The sequence below is a fragment of the Pelodiscus sinensis genome, chromosome 1 (assembly GCF_052426305.1).
Source record: "Pelodiscus sinensis isolate ZL-2025 chromosome 1, ASM5242630v1, whole genome shotgun sequence".
NCBI lineage: Eukaryota > Metazoa > Chordata > Testudines > Trionychidae > Pelodiscus > Pelodiscus sinensis.
In genome coordinates this window covers 299,026,182-299,047,647 of record NC_143052.1, presented here as the reverse complement: position 1 = coordinate 299,047,647, position 21,466 = coordinate 299,026,182, and the positions used below count along the sequence as shown (strand labels likewise).

Sequence of the window (21,466 nt, the reverse complement as noted above, 5' to 3'; positions counted from 1 at the left end):
GAGAGAAGAGGTTGGATACTGAAAGGGGACAGCTGTACAGAAAATCAATCACTTGAAGCTTTCATATAATGCCAAAGAGAAAAGACAGATAAGTGGAGAGGCCCGAAGAGGAGACTGAAGTCTGAGATTTACAAGCAAGGATGATAGTCTTTGCAGTGGTGTTTGGCATAGAGTTGTTGGTGGTAGTCAGTGTAAAGCATAGAAGATGGGAGGGGGGCTACAGGAATTCCAAATAAGTAATATTTTTTAATTATTGATTGAAAGAAAATAATTGCTCATGAAGTAATTACTCATGTTTCATTCACCTCTTCCATTCAGGTACAATCTGCAATTTACTTACATATTTCCTCTCTCAGATCTGTGGACCAAAGTTTGATCTTATATTTTAAAACCATTGTTTGCATTGCTATAATTGAAATCAGAATATGCCCCAGTACTTATTACAGTAAAATATAATTTAACATACAGCATACTTTGGTGGGGGAATTAAAAAACCCAGGCAAATTCAAAAGGAAAAAACTTTACAAACTTAACTCTGAGAAATTATGATCATTACGTAAATGAAGATGCTACAGCTCTTCACTTTAATATTATTTGTCAGACATCAAATTGATGATTGATGATTTCAACTGCCCAATAGAGTGAACCACCAAACAGCAAACTATTAAAACATCTTTAAAATCAGCCAAGGCTTATCTATAATTACAGTGATTGTATTCAATATCCTAAAAACACAATGAATATTGAATACAGCTCTTAGGAGCTAGTTATGCATGGAAATATAATTATGCATTAGACTTCCCAATGTCTAAGGAAACACATTCACTGGGACAGATTTACAGGTGAGTATACAAACAGTGCAATATAGTTGTAATTAGGTTCTTGCTGCAGTTTTTATAGTAGTGGAGTACAAAACACTTTATATTGTTGTCATAAGCATTAAGCCCTAGACTCTGAGTAGTAAACAACAACAACTAAAAACCTTACAGTGGTAAACAATTTTTAAATTCTTATTATCTTCAGAGATAGACTATAAACTACGTGCCTCTTAGCTTCAGAGATTAAGTTAAACTAGATAATCCAAAGGAGGTACAGTCCCTATTTTAGCATATCTAGTAGATGTGGGTTTTATGCATAACAATCTGAAAATCGCATCAGTGCTTATATTCTGTATTCTATGGGATTATTGTAAGCGGATTCTGTTTTATGTAAACCAAATATTAGTAAGAGCAGTATCACTTGCTTTTTTCTCCCCTTACTAGTATGGAAGATACTCTAGATATTGCAGAGATACTGTTTGGGGTTGGGATATAGGCATCTAGTCTAATGATCAGAGCAGGAGGCAGGCTGCGGGGTTGGAGAAGGGATCTAGAGCAGGGAAACAGAAACAAGTGTCAAATCCAGAGTTAGAACTAGGAATCAGAGCCAAGGGTCAAGCCCAGGGTCCAAACCTGAAGTTAAGGGTCAGAAACAGGTTTTCTGGAGCGAGGGAAGGCAGGAGCTAACATAGCTACAGGCATCTAATTTGACCAGCCAACACCCTGCTGCTGGTGGTGGTGGTTCTAAGAGCTAGATCACCTGGTATCATCAGCCAAAAGTTGGACCAATCAGCCAGCTAAATTGGGGCCCAGGTGTGCTCATTAGACTGTCTGGGGTTAAGCTAGTGGGTATGCAGGTGAGCTGCAGGCCCTTACTACTGTCAGTTCTTTGCTACCAATGGTGATTCCATTCGATAACAAAGAGGGCCTGTCTGCTTCATATATCAAGACATATTATTGCCCAATGATTGTATTTCCACTATTTAGCCACTTTCAAACATTTATACTGCAATTGTGTGTGTGTGTCGGGGGGGGGGGGAGGGGTGCCACACAGCAGCCAAAGTATTTACTTAGCTCTTTTTCAGCTCGTATAAATCCCAAACATTCTTCATAATTTGTGACAATGAAGGGTTGTTGCCTGTATTGTTAGCTTTTCTGATCTCTATTGCTGGGCAAAAGGATGAAAGAGGGAAATAATGCTTCTGCTGATTGTCCCTTCCAAGGTTCAATAAACAAAGGTACATAACAGTAACAAGTGAACAAATCAAAACATTATTCTTCAGTCTCAGCAGCATATTTTTATGCCTTTAGAAACCTTTGCATTTTGTACAATTCTTCACTATTTATAACAGGTGCAAAATAGAACTGGTGTTACCGGATATATTTCATAGCATATGGTACATGCAAACCTATGCTACCCACTCAAGCCCCTTTTGGTTCAAATGTCTATTGTGCATACAGAACTTTACATGCCAGCTTGCCAGGAAGCTCACCAACACCAGATTCTATAGGTCTTTCATCTGATCCCTCTGAGGAATACCAAAAGAAACTCCACCATCTGCTCAGAAAACTCCCTGCTACAGCTTGGTACCAAATCTTCACAAACAGACCCCTAGATGCACGACCAGTAACATTTTATCTGCTACCCAGTAGCCATATACCTGGAAATCTCAGACATCCCATATCTCAGACATTGGCACCCTTACAACAGGATTATCTGGCTATGTTGACTCTCTCCTTAGACCCTATGCTACCAGCACTCCTAGCTACCTTTGAGACACCATTGACTTCCTGAGGAAACTACAGAGCATCAGTAATCTTCCTGAAAATACCATCCTGGCCACTATGGATGTAGAAGCTCTTTACACCAACTTTCCACACAATGATAGACTATTGGCTGCCAAGAACACTATCCCCAATGATGCCACTGCACACCTGGCAGCTGAGCTATGTGATTTTGTCCTCACCCACAACTATTTCTAATTTGGGGACAATTTATAACTTCAAGTTAGTGGCACTGCTATAGGCACTTGCATGGCCTCACAATATGCCAACATTTTTATAGCTGACCTCGTACAATGTTTCCTCAGCTCCCATCCCCTAGCACCTTTCCCCTGCTTATGCTACATTGATGACATCTTCATCATATGGACCCATGGGAAAGAGACCCTTGAAGAATTCCAGTGGAATTTCAACAGCTTCCACCCCACTATCAACCTCAGCCTGGACCAATCCACACAAGAGATCCACTTTCTTGACACTACAGTACAAATAAATGATGATCCCGTATACACCAGCTTATACTGGAAACCTACTGACTGCTTTTCTTACCTACATGCCTCTAGCTTCTCTCCAAGACACACCACATGATCCATTGTCTACAGCCAAGCCCTAAAATAGAACAGGATTTTCTCCAATCCCACAGACAGAGACAAACATCTACAAGATCTTTATCAAGCATTCCTAAAACTTAAAATACCCACCTGGGCAAGTGAAGGAAGAGACTGACAGTCAGAAAAGTACCCATAAGTCACCTACTTCAAGACAGGCCCAACATCACTGGTCATCACCTACAGCCCCCAGCTTAAATCCTTCCAGTGCATCATTGACAATCTACAACAAGGGTGGGGATCCTAAAGCCCAACGGCTGAATGCAGCCCCATCTTGCTTTGATTCAGCCCCTAAGGCTTGGGGCTCCCCCCTCCAAGGGTCACATTAGTGAGGGTTTGGTTGTTTCTCACTTATGTGCAGCCCCTGCCAGATTTTTCTGTGGGTCAGCGACCTCTAATCCAAAAATGTTCCCCACCCCTGATCTACAACCTATGTCTTGTCACTCAATCATGGGTTTAAAATTAGCCATTCTTCTACAAAGGAATTCTACTATACAGTTACAGAGAGAGACTTCTGAATTACAAATTTTATACTGTCAACCTGGGCTTGAATAAATGTATAACTGGTTAATGACCTACAAAGCCAATTTCCATTGCTTTTGACATTCAGAATTCTGCATCAAAAGGTATGAATGGGACACATCCAGCCCACTTAATTAGCTTTATTAACATGGGACCCACAATTGACATATATAACAGCCAAAGCAATAACCTATGTTGGATTTTGTTATTTCCACTACAACTCATCTGATGAAGTGGGGTTTATCCACAAAAGCTCATTATCCCATATATTTTTGTTAGTCTCTACGGTGCAACAGGACTACTAATTGTTTTTAGAACTTTACATGGTGATTTCTTAAGGCTGTCAAAACAGACAAACAACAATCTGAAGTAAATCTGAAGTAAACAATCTAAAGTAAATCGGAAGAAGTTCAGTAAGGATAAATGCAAAGTACTCCATTTAGGGTGGAACATTCAATTTCACAGATACAAAATAGGAAGTGACCATCTAGGAAGGAATACAGCAAAAATGGATCTAGGGGTCATAGTGGACCACACGCTAAATATGAGTCAAGAGTAGGAGACTGCTGAAAAAAAAAGCAAACATCATTCTGGAATGCATTAACTATAGTTTTGTGAACAAGACACAAGATGTAATTCCTCCACTCTATTTTGCACTGGTTAGGCCTCAACTGGATTATTTCGTCCACTTCTGGAAATCACCTTTCAGGAAAGATGTGGAGAAATTGGAGAAGCAACAAAATGATTAAAGGTATAGAAATTATGACCTATGAGGGAAGAAAGATCTGGGTTTGTTTAGTTTGGAAAAGAGAAGACTGAGGGTATGTCTACACTACCCCGCTAGTTCGAACTAGCAGGGTAATGTAGGCATACCGCACTTGCAAATGAAGCCCGGGATTTGAATTTCCCGGGCTTCATTTGCATAAGCCGGGCACTGCCATTTTTAAATCCCGGCTAGTTCGAACCCCGTGCCGCGCGGCTACACGTGGCACGGAGTAGCTGGTTCGGATTAGGCTTCCTAATCCAAACTAGCTGTACTCCTCATTCCACGAGTAGAAGCCTAATCCGAACTAGCTATTCTGTGCTGCGTGTAGCCGCGCAGCACGGGGTTCGAACTAGCTGGGATTTAAAAATGGTGGCGCACGGCTTATGCAAATGAAGCCTGGGAAATTCAAATCCCGGGCTTCATTTGCAAGTGCGGTATGCCTACATTATCCTCCTAGTTCGAATTAGGAGGGTTGTGTAGACATACCCTGAGAGGGGACATGATGATAGTTTTAATGTACCTAAAAGTGTGTTACAAGGGGGAGGGAGAAAATTATTCTCCTTGGCCTCTGATGATAGGACAAGCAGCAATAGGCTTAAAATACAGCAAGGGAAATACAGTTTGGACATCAGGAAAAAAGATTCCTAACTGTCAGAGTGGGTCAGCACTGAATAAATTGCCTACAGAATGTTATATAATTTCCATCACTGGAGACATTTAAGAGCAGTTTAGGCAGCCATCTGTCAGTAATGATCTAGATGGTGCTTGGTCCTACCAGGAAGGCAGGGGACTGGACTTAATAACCTCTCAAAGTCCTTCCCAGTTCTAGTATTCTGTTATTCTATACTGGGTTAGATCTTACTAATGACAGTGGTCAACATCAGAGCAATGAACGACCTTGAGTGGATTGATAGTGTTGAGGCGATTTCTGATTGGTATCTAAGGGCACGTCTACATAGTAGAGCTAACCTGAAATAAGCTACATAAGCTATGCAATTAGTATGGTTCAAGTTAAGTCAAAATAGTTTATTTTGAGATAGAACACTCTTCCCCCAACTTCCCTTACTCCTCATACAATGAGGGTTACAAGAGTCTTAGGGTATGTGTACACTACCCCCCCTAGTTTGAACTGGGGGGGGTAATGTAGTCATACGGAGTTGCAAATGAAGCCCGGGATTTGAATTTCCCGGGCTTCATTTGCATAAAGCCGGCCGGCGCCATTTTTAAATGCCGGCTAGGTCGGACCCCGTGCCGCGCGGCTACACGCGGCATGGACTAGCTAGTTCGGATTAGGCTTCCTATCCGAACTAGCTGTATGCCTCATTGAGCAAGGTGTACAGCTAGTTCTGATTAGGAAGCCTAATCCAAAGTAGCTAGTCCGTTCCGCGTGGGCACGGGGTCCGACCTAGCCGGCATTTAAAAATGGCACCGGCTGGCTTTATGCAAATGAAGCCCGGGAAATTCAAATCCCAGGCTTCATTTGCAACTCCATATGACTACATTACCCCCCTAGTTCGAACTAGGGGGGTAGTGTAGACATACCCCTAGTAAGTAGTCCTCCAGCTCAACATTATAGACATTATGTCAAAATAACTGTTAGCTGTGTAGATGCAGGCTTTATTATTTCAGAATAACATCAGTTATTCCGAGCTAATGCAGCTGTGTAGACATAGCTTAGGAAGCATAATCACAGATCACAAACCCTGCTCCCCAAAGATTCACATGTAACGTGGCACAGGAAGACTATCCAGACCAGGGTTCTGTGTTATTTCTGGTCTGGGTTCCCTAAAAGCCTGCCTTCCCCCATTAAGATCTCCCACACAGTGGACCAAAGACCTCTGAGGCTAATGGGTAAGGGAAGTGAGAGGGTTTTGGCAATCAGCTGCTGATAAAATAGAAATTGGCTTCTGTAACTGTTGGCCCATAAATGCTTTGTGAGTCTCCTGTGCTCCACAGAAGTTAACTGCACAAATGAAAGGAAATGTCTTCCTCTTCCCCCTTGTGTACATGCAATGTCTTTCCCCAAGGGTGAGGTCTCCTAGGTCACTCTTTTGGAAGCTGGTTCACTAATGAATGTGGTATCTTTGGAGGCAATCTGATGTGGTTGCATGATAAGAATGGTCTGTTTTATGAGATTCCTTGTATTGTAATAACAAGCAGTCCTGTGTTACCTTCGAGACTAACAAATATATTATATCATGAGCTTTTGTGGGTAAAACTCATTTCATGAGATGAGTTGGAATGGAAATTACAGACTCCATGGTATATATAACAGCAAAAGCAGTTACCCATCAATGTTGAACCAGTGTTAATAAAGCTAATTGTGTCAGGTTGCAGGTGTCCCATTCATAGCTTTTGATGTGTAAGTGTGAATATCAAACGTGGGGGAATTGCCTCTGTAGTGAGTTAACCAGTTAATATCTTTGTTCAGGCTCAAACTGATAATGTTGAACTCCTAAATGAATTCTAGATCAGCAGTTTCTTTCTGTAATTGGGTGGTAAAATTCCTTTACTTTATTGTAATGTTACACTTCTGTACCAGACTGATCTTTCCAGAAAGTACATCATGGTTCGGAAAGTTATGGATATATTTGTTCAGCTGGACTTCATGTGAACATGCAAGTGCTTGCTTTTAGTTCTTAGTAAATAAATATTTTTTTTTAAATTTTGGATTCTTAAAGAAATAATCCTCTGCACAATCTTAGCAGCGCAAGGGTAAGAAGCAAGACAGGTGGAGGAGATTTGTACAGTATATGCAGGGCTACATGCAAACACTCCCTTTGGACCATTTAAGGATTGAGGGCATATTCTCAGATGGAAAGTACATAGGACACTTTTTCGCCTGCAGGGAGACATATGCCTGAGACTGCTGTCATTGCCAGCATGGATGCACAAACTGCTGCTCCATTGAGTTACATTTCTAAGAAAAGTATCCTGTGTATCAGAGGGGTAGCCGTGTTAGTCTGAATCTGCAAAAGCTGCGAGGAGTCCTGTGGCACCTTATAGACTAACTGAAGTGTAGGAGCATAAGCTTTCGTGGGCAAAGACCCACTTCGTCAAATGCATGTCATCTGACGAAGTGGGTCTTTGCCCACGAAAGCTTATGCTTCTACACTTCAGTTAGTCTATAAGGTGCCACAGAACTCCTCTCCGCTATTTCTAAGAAAAGGCCACTTTAGTAACTCTGAAAGATAGATAGCCACTCTTATTTTAAAGGAAATTTTTCTATTCACTACTTCTGCACTACACTTTTTACTAAGTAACCCATTCCTAATCCTATTCCACACTAAGCACTAAATGTAAAGAGCCCTAACGTGACAAAGCAAAGCACTCAAAAGTCTGGAAATGCCCCAGTTTAGATGGCCCATGCAAGCTTCACCCTGCCCATCCCTCAGACCCCATGTGTCTGATATAATTTTTAATTATATGATCTTGTCGTATGATTCAATCAGGACCTCCGCCTCATTCGGTGCACAAATTAGACGGTAGAGTTACACTGTTGTTCACCAGCTATTTTTAGCCTCATTGGTCACATTTTGGGCCCCATACAGCTAATGCCATGGAATGCTGGACTGAAGAACGCAGGAGATCTCATTCGCTACACACCACTGCCTCATTCACTATCTCAGATTTGGTTTATGCAGTGAGACAACCTCAGCCTCACTTATCGCTCTTCCTGACTAATTCATTACACTCCTCTCCACTATGTTGCCAAATAAGACCATAGTCCCTTACAGCCCAGTTTCATTGAATAATGAACTCTGACTCAGTATCCAAACTGTATCCCCTTGCTGCAGTTTAAGCCCATTGCTTTTTGTCATCAGAGGCCGAAGAGAATATTTTTTCTTCTTCCTTGTGACACCCTTTTAGATACTTGAAAACCACTATCATGTCCCCTCTCAGTCTTCTCCTTGCCAAATTAAACAAGACTAATTCTTTCAGTCTTCCCTCTTGGCTCATTTTCTCTAGACTTTTAATCATTCTTGTTGCACTTCTCTGGACCGTCTCCAATTTCTCCACAGCTTTCTTGAAATGTGATACCCAGAACCGGACACAATACTCCAATTGAGGCCTAATCTGTGCAGAATAGAGTGGAAGAATGACTTTTTGTGTTTTGCTCACAACACTCCTGTTAATGCATCCCAGAATCATATTTGCCTTTTTTTTTGCAACAGTATTACTCTGTTGACTCATTTAGCTTGTGGCCCACTATGACCCCTAGATCCCTTTCTTCAGTACTCCTTCCTAGAAAGTCACTTCTCATTCTGTATCTGTGAAACTGATTGTTCCTTCCCAACTGGAGTACTTTGCATTTATTCTTATTAAACTTCATCCCATTTACTCAAGCTAGCCTTGTGGCACAATAGCAGCACGTCTGATTCCAGATCAGAAGGCTATGTGTTCAAATCACATTGGGGTCAGGCAGGTGAAAAGTTTGTATCTTACCTATTCTGAAGATAGCTTTACCCAAACATAAATATATATATTCAACTTCATAACTTTTCAACCTATTGACCATGAAAAATGCTCCAACATAACCTGACAGATATAAATGTTTAAAATTCAAAGGATAATTATCTATATTCGTAATTAAAACTGTGCACTGATTTCACAATAGAAGCCATATGTTCACTCAAAACATTTTCAATAAGCTAAATTGCATCCAGATTATCCCTGAGTGAGTTTACTGGTTAAAATAATAACAACATCTTTTTCTAATTCATTAGTTCATTTATCATTTTTGTTCAAGGCATTGAATGTGAACTTTCAATATTTGAAAGCTTAACATGAAAAATAAACTGCATGCAAGAATGGTAGAAATTCTACAGATGTTTAAATCTTATCTTTATTCATGCAGAGTGTATAAGATTGATAGCAAAGAAAGCTCAGTGAAACAACAAGAACATCTACAATTGCTTCATCGATTTTCAGAAGGCATTTGACAGTATATATCAAAAGTGACTTGGGTGGTGTTGGAGTCGTATGGAGTGGATAGTAGATTGATATTGTTGTTGAAGGATATCAATGATAATGTGGAGGCAGTGTTGAGAATGTGCAGAGAGTGGGGAAGTTGGTTTAGAATGAGTAGAGGTATGAGACAAGGAGATCTGATATCGATGAGTATTTTCATCACACACATAGAGAGAGCAATGGACAAGATCAAGGAAGAGGTAGAAGGGATATCGGTCCACAGGATGAGAATTAACAACTTAAGGTTTGTGGATGATATAGTTATCATCGAGGAAGATGAAGAGAAGTTAGCGAGAATGGTGCAGGTGCTAAAAGAGGCAGGGAAGCGGTATGGACTGATTATGAATATCGATAAAACAAAAACAATGGTATTTGGAGATAAAGAAATAGGAAGGAAGATCAGTGTAGATCAGATTGAATTAGAGAACGTAGAGAAGATCACATATTTGGGGAGCAATATGATGTATGATCTAGACTGTAAGAAGGAAATGGTGACTAGAACAGAGAAAGCAAGAGCGAGTTTGAAGGCAATGGATATGATCTGGAAAAGTAAAGCGATTAGCTTAGGAATGAAGCTGAGCATTTTGAAAATGTGTGTATTTAGCCGCATGTTGGACGAATGTGAGACATGGGTGATAACAAAAGATTTGAAGAGAAGAATATTGGTATTCGAGAGAAGTTGTTATAGAAAGATCCTGAGAATAGGATGGATGCAGAAAGTCACCAACGAGGAATTATATAGGAAGATACGGACGAAAGAGAACCTACTGCAGAAGGTTATACAATGGAAGTTACAAATATTTGGGCATATCTGCAGAATGAACAACAAGCAAAAAGTTAAGACCTTGGTATTCAGCATAATGGATGGTCCAAATAGGAGAGGCAGATCCCCACAGAGAATGGGTAGATGATATTGTAGACTGGTGCGGAGTTAGTATACAGAAACTAAGCCACTCCACACTGGACAGGGAAAGATGGAAGGAAATAGTGAGGGAGGCATTGGACCCCAACGGGCGTTGAGCCCATGGTTGTTGTTGATGATGATGATGATGATGATGATGATATTTACCTCAGACCATTTCTCCATCTTGTCCAGATCATTTTGAATTATGACCTTATCCTACAAAACAGTTGCAAAACCTCCCAGCTCGGTTCACATCCATATGGTAAGAACAGAATGGTGTTTGAATTGAAGACGTGTAGTTTAGTTTTTAAATGGTACGTTTTTTATAACCTAGTCTTTTTTAAGCCAGTGAGCGCAGCTGCTGTCTTTGCAGTTCATAATATTATTTCTTTTTGGACATTCCCCTTTGCTTGCACACGACATATATATGTAACAGAAAATGAAACCAATTTGGGATCCCGTTCTACCCTCTAATATACTGATACAATTCTTAATTTCATGCATCTTAGAACAGAACTGAGATATAGAGCCTGATTTTGCTCAATTTCTTGAGTGTAAATCGGAAGTAAATTTTAGCTGAGGAAAACAGTTGCATTTGTTGGGGTCAAACTCTTTCTTTAAAAAAACTATTTTTATTTTAGTGCAGATTGTACTAAAGCAGAAGGAAATCAAGCCAAGACTGAAAACTGAAGGCCAATTGTTCGGATGGTGCAAAATCAATTGCTCAATTGGCTTCTACTGGTGTGAACCCCAATGTACGCCCACAGAGAACTTGGCCTTTACATGTACTCTGCTTTAACTTACTGTATGCACCATAACATACAGTCTGGTGTGCATTACATATATTACTTTACAAACATCTATAGTGAAATAAAATGATCCTATTATAAGAATTAAGTCTTCCCATGAGATTGGAGAGTGCAGGCAGCATTACATCTTCTCAGCAACATGCTGGACTGGACATAGAGATTAGCTGTGACATTAGATATATCTTCTAAGTAATATCTAGAAAAGTAAATGTTTGAAGGAGAGGATGGGTTTGGCGCAGTGTGTAAAATGGAGGATTAATATTACACATCCTGAATTGGCCACCTCTTCTGTCTATTAGGCTGCTGATATTCAGGTAGCCAAATCAAAGTCAAATTAATAGGCCTGCTATTGTGCCACTGATGAACACAGCACACACTGTTAACTTCTCTATTTCGAGGGAAACATGTTATAAACAGAAAATAAAAGGCACAGTTAAAGAAGACATGCTTTTGGATGGTCTTCTTTCTTTTTTCTGTCCCTTCACATTACTACCCTGTTTTCATGTCACATCAATGCCTGTAAATGCATCACTATGTGAATGAAAGAGAAGAGATTAGAAATTACAAGCAACATAGAGGAGGAAGTCCTGACCTGGTCACAGTCTGTGTCTCTTATCAGCAAAAGCCAAACTCATCCTGCACTATTACAAAAACCCCTGGCATAAATGTGTATACATTCTCATGAGATGTAAATGGACATTGACTAAAGCCAGCCTTCCTTCCTTATTCTGCACAGACTTTGGCTGACTGGATAGACTTTAATGGACTGATTTCAAATGAACTGAAGCTGTAGCTAACACATGAGTTATTTCTTCTTGTCTTTTATCACCAAAAGGCATGATCTTTGCTTGTCTACAACATGTTTTAAAAATATTATTTTCTCAATACATTGTTAATCTAGGCAGAGTTTTACTATAAAATAAAGAAATTAATGCCGCCAAATTCACATAAACAGGTAGAGAAAGGTGTAAATTGTCCCTCCTCGCACAGAGTCCCAATCAACAGAAGAAAAATTCACTCAGGCAGAGAGCGAAGCTGTAATATAGCCTGAAACTGTTTTCAGGGTTACCATTAGTGCAGTGTTCACTTTTGCCAACTCTCATTGAGAGCTTTACTTGAAGATAAGGTGGATGCTGAATCAGAACATTTCTTTACTACCCAGAGTGATAAGCCTTTTCCAATAAATGTCATTCACTCAGGGGGATTCACTGGCTTTATTCCTCTCAGTCCCTTATGTAGAGGATGCTCTGGACTATTTGTATGGCTAGAGTCTCGTAGTGGACCACCATAGAAAGCAAAAAAATGGCATTTTCTGGGATGAATCTGACTCATTATTTATCTTGAATTATGATTTAATAGGGAAAGAATAAAAATATTTTCTGTGAGGCAATAAGAACAACAAATGCCAGATTGTCAGACTGTTATTTATTACTGTAGAGTCCCTGCCTATGATGAGAGGCCCGATTGTGTTATACACTGCTCAGAGACACAGGGAGAGACAGTCAAATCTTGCAATCAAATAATAAAGACAAAGGGATGGAGGAGACAAAATGACTTTGCCAAGCTCTTACAGCAAACTAGTGGCAGAGCTAAGACTAGAATTGAAGTTATGTGACTACTAGGCAAGGCCCTGCTAACTGGACTAATTGCATCTCACACGGGAGTCAGGGGGATAAGAGAAATGTATAGATTGAGATTCACAAAGTAATTTAAGTAACAGTTCAGCATCCACACATCCTCTTTTTCACTGGCCTACAAAAGCAGATCTGTATATGGGGAGGAGGGAGCAACCTATTCCATTCTACGGAATAAGGAGACACTATCTAGCCTTGAATGTTGACGCTCTCTATATACTATAAGCAGTGCATACATGCTGTCTCACTAGAACAATAGGGCTCTTCCATCTGTGTCTGGCCCTAAAAGCACTAGACCATGCAAGAAAAAAAAAAAAACAAAAAACCAAGAAAAAGGAACTGTTAGTTTTTTTAAAAGAAAATATCATAACAAATAGGGTTTCCAGGTGTCTGGTATTCTACCGGACAGTCTGATTTTTGGGCCCTTGTCCAGTACAAAAATCCAGAAAATAACGAACATGTGAAATGTCTGGTATTTTCTAGTTGTCTGGCTGGGCGCTGGATGGAAGCCTGCCGGGGACGGGGGGGGGGAGTGACTGGAAGGCGGGACGCGATCGGTACTAGGAGCCCTGGTTGCGTGTGAGGAGGAGGAGGGGCATCCCAGTCCATGCTCCTGCACGCTGGTCAAGCGCGTGGTGGAGCCGCAGCCTGAATGACTCGTGCGGGACAGGACCGCCCTGCGATCTGCACGGCCCAGGTCAGTCCTGCTCCCCGCCGGCTGATTCACTCCCCCGCCCCCTCCTAGCCGGTCGGTTGTTTGATTCCCCCTGACCTCTCCTTCCAGTCTTCCCCGGCCAGTCCCTCCCTCCTCCCCCTGACTGCCAGCTCTGCCTCCCGCTGGCCGTTTTCTGCTCCGGATCTTCCCCGGCCAGCCCCGCTGAACCCCCTGCCAGCCCTGCTTCTGGCAGCCAGTTCTCCCCTCCTCCTTCTCCTGAGCTTCCCTAGGCCAGCTTATCCCCTGTCGGCCACTTCCCCCACCCCCGAGATCCTGCGGCCAGCCCTGTTCCATTCGACCCCTCCTTCCCACGATCAGCCCTGCTTCCCGTCGGCCCCGCCATCTCCCCTAGCCAGCCATGCTGCCCCTCCCTTAGCTCTGTTTCCCACCCCCCCCCTCCTCCCGGCCAGCACCACTCCCCTCCCAGCAGGTCCCTCCCCCCCCCCCCCCAAAGCGTGTCCAGTATTTCTTTTACGACTACCTGGTAACTCTAATAACAAGCCATAGGGATAAACAAAAGAGTCAGGCATGATGGAGTGAAGTAGTTTTAAAATTGTGACTCTGCATCTCTGAACTAATGGGGCACTCTGGATTGGGGAAAATAACTTTTGGCCTGTTTTCTCCTTTTACATCTGATTGCAAAGTGCACATCATTCATTCCCTTGTTTATTAAATTAGCTTCACCACCATTCTGGATGCAATCCTGATTCCAAATGCATTCCCACCCAAGTGAGTAACCAGAACTCAAAGAGAGACAGACCTGTGTCAATGGAGACAGGAATAGGTGGGTTGATGGATACAGGAAGGGAGGGTTTCTGCTGGATTGTGCTATAGCAGAGGGGAGCAGGTAGGCTGGAGTTTGCCATTGGGGAGGTGAACAATAGGGCACTGCTGTGTGCTGTGAATAGAGAAACTGGAAAAGGGGAGTTTTTGATGAAGGGGGAATGGCTAGTATTTGCTGTGTGTCCTGGAGCGTGCCTGAGAAAAACAGAGACCATCGGCAAGTGCCATCTGGGAGAGAGAGAAGGTTAAAGAAATTGGAGTAGCTAATTCATAGTGAATAATTATTTCTGTTCATAAATTGTCTACATATAGCTCCTATTTTTCTCAAATTTTTCTATTATTATTTACTATTTACCTTCTGTAGATTATTCTCAAGCAGTGAAATGCACGTTTAATATTCACAGTATGTGCATGTTCTGTTGTGCTGGCTAGTTTATTGTAGATAATTTGACTGGACAATTATATTGCATTGCCTAATCGGATAAAGGTCACTCCAAGAAGTGGGTTTCTGATGTGAATGTTCAGATTTACAAGTTCAGCATTTACTTTCTGCTGCTATTCATCAATAGTCACTTGAAAGTCTGTTTCTGAACATTGCAGCCCACTAGCTCCATTGCTAGCATATCACAGTAAGCTGAACATGAGGTCTATGTGAGCACAGTTGAAGCTAATTTGTTTAAACATTCAAATGACTATTACCATAATTGATTTTGCAGTATTTCCCTGGGCCTTGGGACAGAGGAGAGAAGATGCAGGAGTCATTGCTGAATTGTACCAAGGACCGGGGAAGGTGGAATGGGCTTTTCTAGCGAGTGACTAGAGGGAGAGAATCATGAACTTCCATGGGCACAACCCACTTCTTCAGATGAATGGAGTTATTAAAAGTCAAGTTTCTAAATAAATTGTGGGGGGAGGGGAGTGGGGGAAGGAGTGAGGGAGAAGGAAAAAGAAGGGGGAAAGAGGAAAAAAGGGGAAAGAATAGGCAATTAGAATGTCCATGCTACATGGAAAAGGCACTAACTTCTCAAACTTGTAAATGAAGTTGAGCTCTAATACTTTTTGAACTGTTGGAGTTGGCAATATGGAAATAACTCCTTTGCAGTGATGAGCCTTCTCAAAACGGACCTCCTTATTTTTATTTTGAGAATAAGTAAAAGCAGATGCATAAGAGAAGTCTGTTCTTTTCACAGAATTCACATTGCACTCTGCTGAAGCTAATGGAAATGCACATTCTTACTCACAGAGAAATAAACTCTATTAATGATTCTATTTACTAGGCCTGACCATACTAACAATTTTAAGGATGATAGGAAGATAGTTTCATCCAAATACTTATAAGAAAGGAACTGAAAATGGAAAAGAGCTGCTGTTCCTTATTAGTGCTGTGTTCTGTGTTATTCTCTCCCTCTTAATAACTTGTACTAACTGTCAGGAATTTAAAAAAATCAACACAATTAACAGTGTAATTGGAATTGTAATGAAATAGGATAATTACACACCTAGCATTAATCCTTCACAGAATTTGTACACACTCTGGAAAATTTTTAAAAGTTAAAATGTTGAGACTCATTTTCCAAAATGTGGGTGCTGAGACTTCAATAATCATGGTATGTCTATTGCTACTGTTGTACTAACTGTGGGTAAATGTGCTCTTTTTAATAAGAACCAGCGCATCTTCTCTTGGAAGACCCAAACCCCATTCAGCATAGGCAGCATGTATCCAATTATGGTAATACTTCAAAACTGTGGAGCAGATAAGCTGCTTACATAATTTATACTATTTAACAATGTGTGGAGCCTTATCTATAAACACAGAAGTTTCTAAATGATTTACAAAGCAAACATATGGACTATTTTAGTGAAACTTGCCCCTGCTTGGCAAATGTTTATCTAAGACCTCAAGGACTATGACTGAGAGTCTGCAGAAATGAGAGTTTTGGAGACATAGTCCCAAACTGGGATACTTCATTTCTTACAGTTGTGGGTTACACAGACTAAACATCTCTTCTCCTGGTGTTAAAATGTCCAAATAATATCAAAGTTAGTTTTTCTGGGGGCTGCTAATATTATTATTACTATTATGCATTTAGATGGAGATGCCTGACTAGCCTGCACCTTTTCATTTTTTTAACCAGTGTTTGCATGTCTATACTCAATACCTGACACATAACTGCAAAATAACTCGCTTCTTTCTTCCAAACAAAGGAGTGAGCAGAGGCTGAATATGCCACCTGTTGCTTTTCTTAAATAGACAATCATTCCGTCTTTTGATTCAGAAAGGATGTTAATTAAGAAGGGCCACTGATGTCATTCATAGTATATCTGCAGCACTGAATGCAAATTCTAATCCCTAAAAGCTGGCACAAGGGGTACCTCACATTTTTTTAAATGTATTATGATTTTTGCCTCAAGATCACTGAACCATTTCTATCTCCCCCTCTTACCACAAGTGTTAATGTATGAGATTTCAAAAAACACTCAGGGCTCATTTTTATCCATGCTGATTATTGGACAGCATGAGTACCCATACCCCTATTATCTGAATGAGGCCTTTAGGATTTTCATGCTGTCATTTGATGCAGTGTACGCACTACTAGAATGGCCTGATCCTAGGAGGTGCTGAGCACTTGCCACTCTTGTCAAGGCCAAGCAGAAATCCTCAGCATCTCCCAGAATCAGATCCAGAATATGTGCCAGGATCATTGGTTCCATTTTAGCTAGCAGACCAGAAGGAGTTGTCCCCTCTATCAGCAATAACTATTAATTCTGAGCCATTTATTCAGGCTTCAGTTCTCCACTGCATCCAAGTTGCACTGAAAATGGTCGTGATTGCCTTGTCTCCAGACGCCCAGTGAAAATTAGAGCAGCAGAGAGACTCATTACTCTTAACTTCTGCAGCTCTGGAGTTTATACAGTTATGAATCAAATACAGGCAGTCCCCGAGTTACGCGGATCTGACTTACGTCGGATCCGCAGTTACGAACGGGGCTTTTCTTGCCCCGGAGGACAGGAGCGGCGGGACGCCCAGATGAGCCGCGGTCCCGCCGCCCGCGTTCTCCGGGGTGAGAAAAGCTGCTCCCCGTCTCCCTGGTCTGACCAGCAGACCAAGGAGACGGGGAGCAAAGCCTCGGAGGATGCCCGCAGCGGGACAGCCGCGGCGCGCCTGGGCTGTCCCGCTGCGGGTGTCCTTTGCGGCTTTGCTCCCCGTCTCCCTGGTCTGCTGTGGTGGGGGGTGCAGCTAGTGCCCCCTCTCCGCCAGCAGACCAGGCGTTTCTGCCCACGACGCCTGGGGTAGAGCAGCTGGGGCGCTGCTGGGTTGGTCCCGCAGCGCCGCTCCTCGGCGCTACTGGACCAACCCGGCAGCACCCCAGCTGCTCTGCCCCAGGCATCCTGATTCAGCTGCTGCTGGTCAGTTTCAGCAGCAGCTGAATCAGGACGCCTGGAGCAGAGCAGCACCCCAGCTGCTCTGCCCCAGGCCTCCCCAAGTCAGCCGCTGCTGAAACTGACCAGCGGCTGACTACAGTGAGCCCGAGGCAGAGTTGCTCTGCCCCCGGCTTCCTGGAATCAGCTGCTGATCAGTTTCAGTAGCAGCTGACTTGTGGACTCCTGGGGTTCTTAAGTTGAATCTGTATGTAAGTCAGAACTGGCATCCAGATTCAGCTGCTGTTGAAACTGATCAGATTCAGCAGCGGCTAAATCTGGACGCCAGTTCCGACTTACATACAGATTCAACTTAAGAACAAACCTACAGTCCCTATCTTGTATGTAACCCGGGGACTGCCTGTATAGTGGAGGTTGGCTCCACCATGCCCCCTTCTATTCTGCACTCAGTACCCCTAACTCCTGACATTTCTGTCTTATCTCCCTTACATAACACATAATGAACTTTCTGAACTGTATAATTCACCCTCAATGTTTACTGAAAGACTAGCTCTGAGCATCTTCATTAAATAAGTTACAGTGAGAATTGAGTTCACAGTGGGTATGATGTTCAAGATTTTCGCTGGGAAACTTATCAAATAGAGTGAATTATTGGTAATCTAGCTGTAATCCACACACCTGCTGGATGTGGTTCACTGTCTCATCAAGTGTCACTTAAACCACTTACAGAGAGAGAAAAAAAATTGCTCTACAGCCTTGGCTGAGAGAAAACTGGCTTTTATCTTAAGCAGGAGAGGCTCATTCACTAAGCTCCAGAGGTGCCAGGTTAAATTCCACCTGTCAGTGATACATAGCCTGGTCGTCATTTTTAAACTTGAGTGCAGGAAGGGCAGCTCTGAAATTCACTTCAAAGTGCCTGATTAAAGGAAGCAGATTTCCAGAAGTCTGACAACACATTGAAAGCTAACATAGAACTCTGCTTCCCCCTCACAGAAGTTGATGATAAAACTTCCGCTGATTTAGTCTCCCATTAATTTAACATCTGGGACCCTGTGAGGGGGTCACTCACCACCGTAGTGGGGGTCCGTCATCTGTACCCGGAATCAGTCCATTCCACCCGCACAGGCCTCCGCTCACGTGGCATTTCCCCTCTGGAATCTTCTGGTCGCGTTGCTCTCTTCGCCACACTGCCCTCCAGCAGTGCCCAAGTCACTCGCTCTGAGCCCCCCTTCCGGGGGTTTGGTGTCTCTCCAGCCGGCCTGTCCGCAGGCCTAGCAGGCTGGCCGGTTGGCTGTCCAAGCCCAGCCTGACTCTCTAGCCCTGCCCTAGCTCCAGAGAGCGTCCTGCTCCCTCGGCAGCCAGACTCATACTGCCTTGGCTGAAGCAGCCCTTCCCTTTTATAGCCCCCAGCTGGGCCTTAATTGGCCAATGCCGCCCAGCTGGGCTGAACTCCCCGGGGCCTGCTCCAGGCTGGGGTTTGGCTCTTAAGGGGCCAGTACAGGGCAGCTGCCCTGTTACAGACCCGGAATGGCAAGCCAGCAAAAAACTTCTTGTATGTGTAGTCCAAGCTCTGGTGTGCTTCAACAGCAGCCCTGGGAACTATAAGTTGTGGACTACAACTGTGGCATGTTGAGAGAACTTCCTGGTTCCTGCCAGGATGTGCCCTCTGTCCCCCAGCAGGGACAGGCTGCATGCAGAGAGGAGGGGCTGCTGAACTGTGATCCTGTTCTATGTTTTTTTACAGAATAAAGCCTGTTCCTGATGGTTTGTCTGAATTGGTCTGGTCTGAGGTGCACACAGATAATACACAATGCAGAGCACACAAAGGAGCCTCAGGACTAGCCTCCCACAGTTGTGTAAGAAGTCACAAGGCTTCCTCTATGCTGAATAGCCTCACACTGGGCTTGTAAGCAGGGAGGGGTTACATGGGTTAACTACAACATAAGATCATAACACTGTTTCTATCAGGGTCTGAAACCTCTTTTTTCTGTGTTAACCTTTTACACATGAACCACAAAGCTAAAAAGGGTGGTTGTCAGATGGTTTAACCAAAAATACCGAACCCTTCCCCCCCCCCCCGTAAAAAAAAGAAAAGACTGGGGAAAAATTCTGTTGAGGGGGGAATAAAAAGGGGGGAGACGAAAGTTGTTGAGCAAAAAAAAATTTTTAAATTAAATAATAAAACAGCATGGCCTCTTTCAGACCGTGTGCAGGGTCAGAATAGGAATAAGAACAAGGAAGCGACTGGGCACTGAGCATTGCTTCCCCTTGGTCTCTAGGCTTTTTGCCGGTGGCCATTTTGTTTTCTTGATCAAGCCAGAATTCATCTTTCCTGAAGAACCAGGTAAGCAGGAGGTCCAGAGGTGGAGGGCTAGGGGTGTTAGGGCCCGGAGGGGAGGCCTGGGGCTGGGCCCAGTTGCCGAGTGTGTCATAAGGTTGCCAGGTGTCCACTATTTTCACCTCCTGGATGGGGAAAAAAATCAGAAAATAACGGAAATTTTAGTTATCTGGTATTTTCTGAATTTGTTTACTGGACAGGAGGTGAAAATACTGGACTGTCCTAGTGGGTACCCAGGAGTCCATCTGTAACTTGTACAACCTACTTATGGGTGTGTCTACAATACAGTGTTATTTTGAAATAGCTTATTTTGAAATAGTTTCTCAGGTTTTCCTGCCTGCTTGTATACCTCGATGAGAGATAGCAAAGCATTTTGTCTCTGCATGCTCTGATTGCCCTCACTTGGAACACCACAGCACTCTGCAACACGGAGCCAGAGCTGCCTCTGGGCATTCAGGTGCTTCTCTTGGATGCGTTGCTGAGAGCCTGTCTGCACTTTCTGCAGGCTGCCATCTGGGAGATCCATTGGGGGGCTGTCAGTATCCAGGAGGCCCTGCGGGAGAGCTTCCACCCTGAAGAGCACTAAGAACCTTCCTGATCTGCCCTACTGGAAGCTTGTGCCTCATTCCTCCCTCACGTCCTTGCACTTACCTCTCCCTAACCCCCATTCATGATGTCAAATAAAATACACGTATTTTCTTGAACACAAACTCTCTTTATTTAACAAACCTGTGGGAGGGAATGAAACTCTGGTGAGACTGGGGAAAGGAGGTGGGAGAGGGGAGAAGAGAGAGTGGGAGAGGGGTGGGAGAAACCTGGGAGGAGGGAGCTGGAAGAGGGAAGCAAGGGGAAGAAGAGGGAGGGGAAGCTCAGGGCTCGGGGTCTCACCGGACCAACTTGATTGTCATGCAAACCTCCTTGGTTTGCATGTGGCCTTTGGTGGCCAGGTTGGCAGCTATCCTGTCATAGACAGCTATCCTGTCATAGACAGCTGCGTTCCTCCATCTAGTGTGGAGATCATGGACTTTGGGGGCAACCCCCCGAACCTGAATAAGGTCCATGATCTCTACCCTGGACCAGGAAGGTGCCCACCTTCTCCAGCCCCTGTCAGGCTCCTGGGAGCTGGCAAACTGCTCCTGGGGAGCGGTAGAGGGCTGGCTGCTAGCGGCTTGCTGGCTCATGTTTTGGGACCACTGGGTCAGGGGCAGTAACTGCTGGTTCTGGGCTGGCAGACTTGGAGCAGGCACAGGCATTGTGGCCAGAGTCTACCCCTTTAAGGGGTGCTGGGGGGGGGGAAGGGAGAGGAGTGTTCTTGGTTGAGGCCGGAGTGGCCACCAGGGCACCCTGGAAAGGCTGGAGGCCCCCTATTTCGAAATAAGTGTCTACACAGCACTTATTTTGAAATAGGCTAATAGCTATTTTGAATTTGGTGTTA

At 43.3% G+C, this 21,466-nt stretch overlaps 1 protein-coding gene across 2 annotated transcripts in view; it reads right to left on the bottom strand.

The window, feature by feature from the left end:
• Positions 1-21,466, bottom strand: part of TRPC4 (transient receptor potential cation channel subfamily C member 4) — a 237,796-nt gene that overhangs the window by 79,188 nt on the left and 137,142 nt on the right. The window contains exon 1 of one of the 2 annotated variants that reach the window (XM_075919126.2): positions 18,763-18,943. The exons of the other annotated variant lie outside the window; for it this stretch is intronic. The gene's annotated coding sequence lies outside the window, so the exon portion shown is untranslated. Of the gene's footprint in view, positions 1-18,762; positions 18,944-21,466 lie in introns of those variants that run through there. 2 annotated transcript variants of the gene reach the window in all.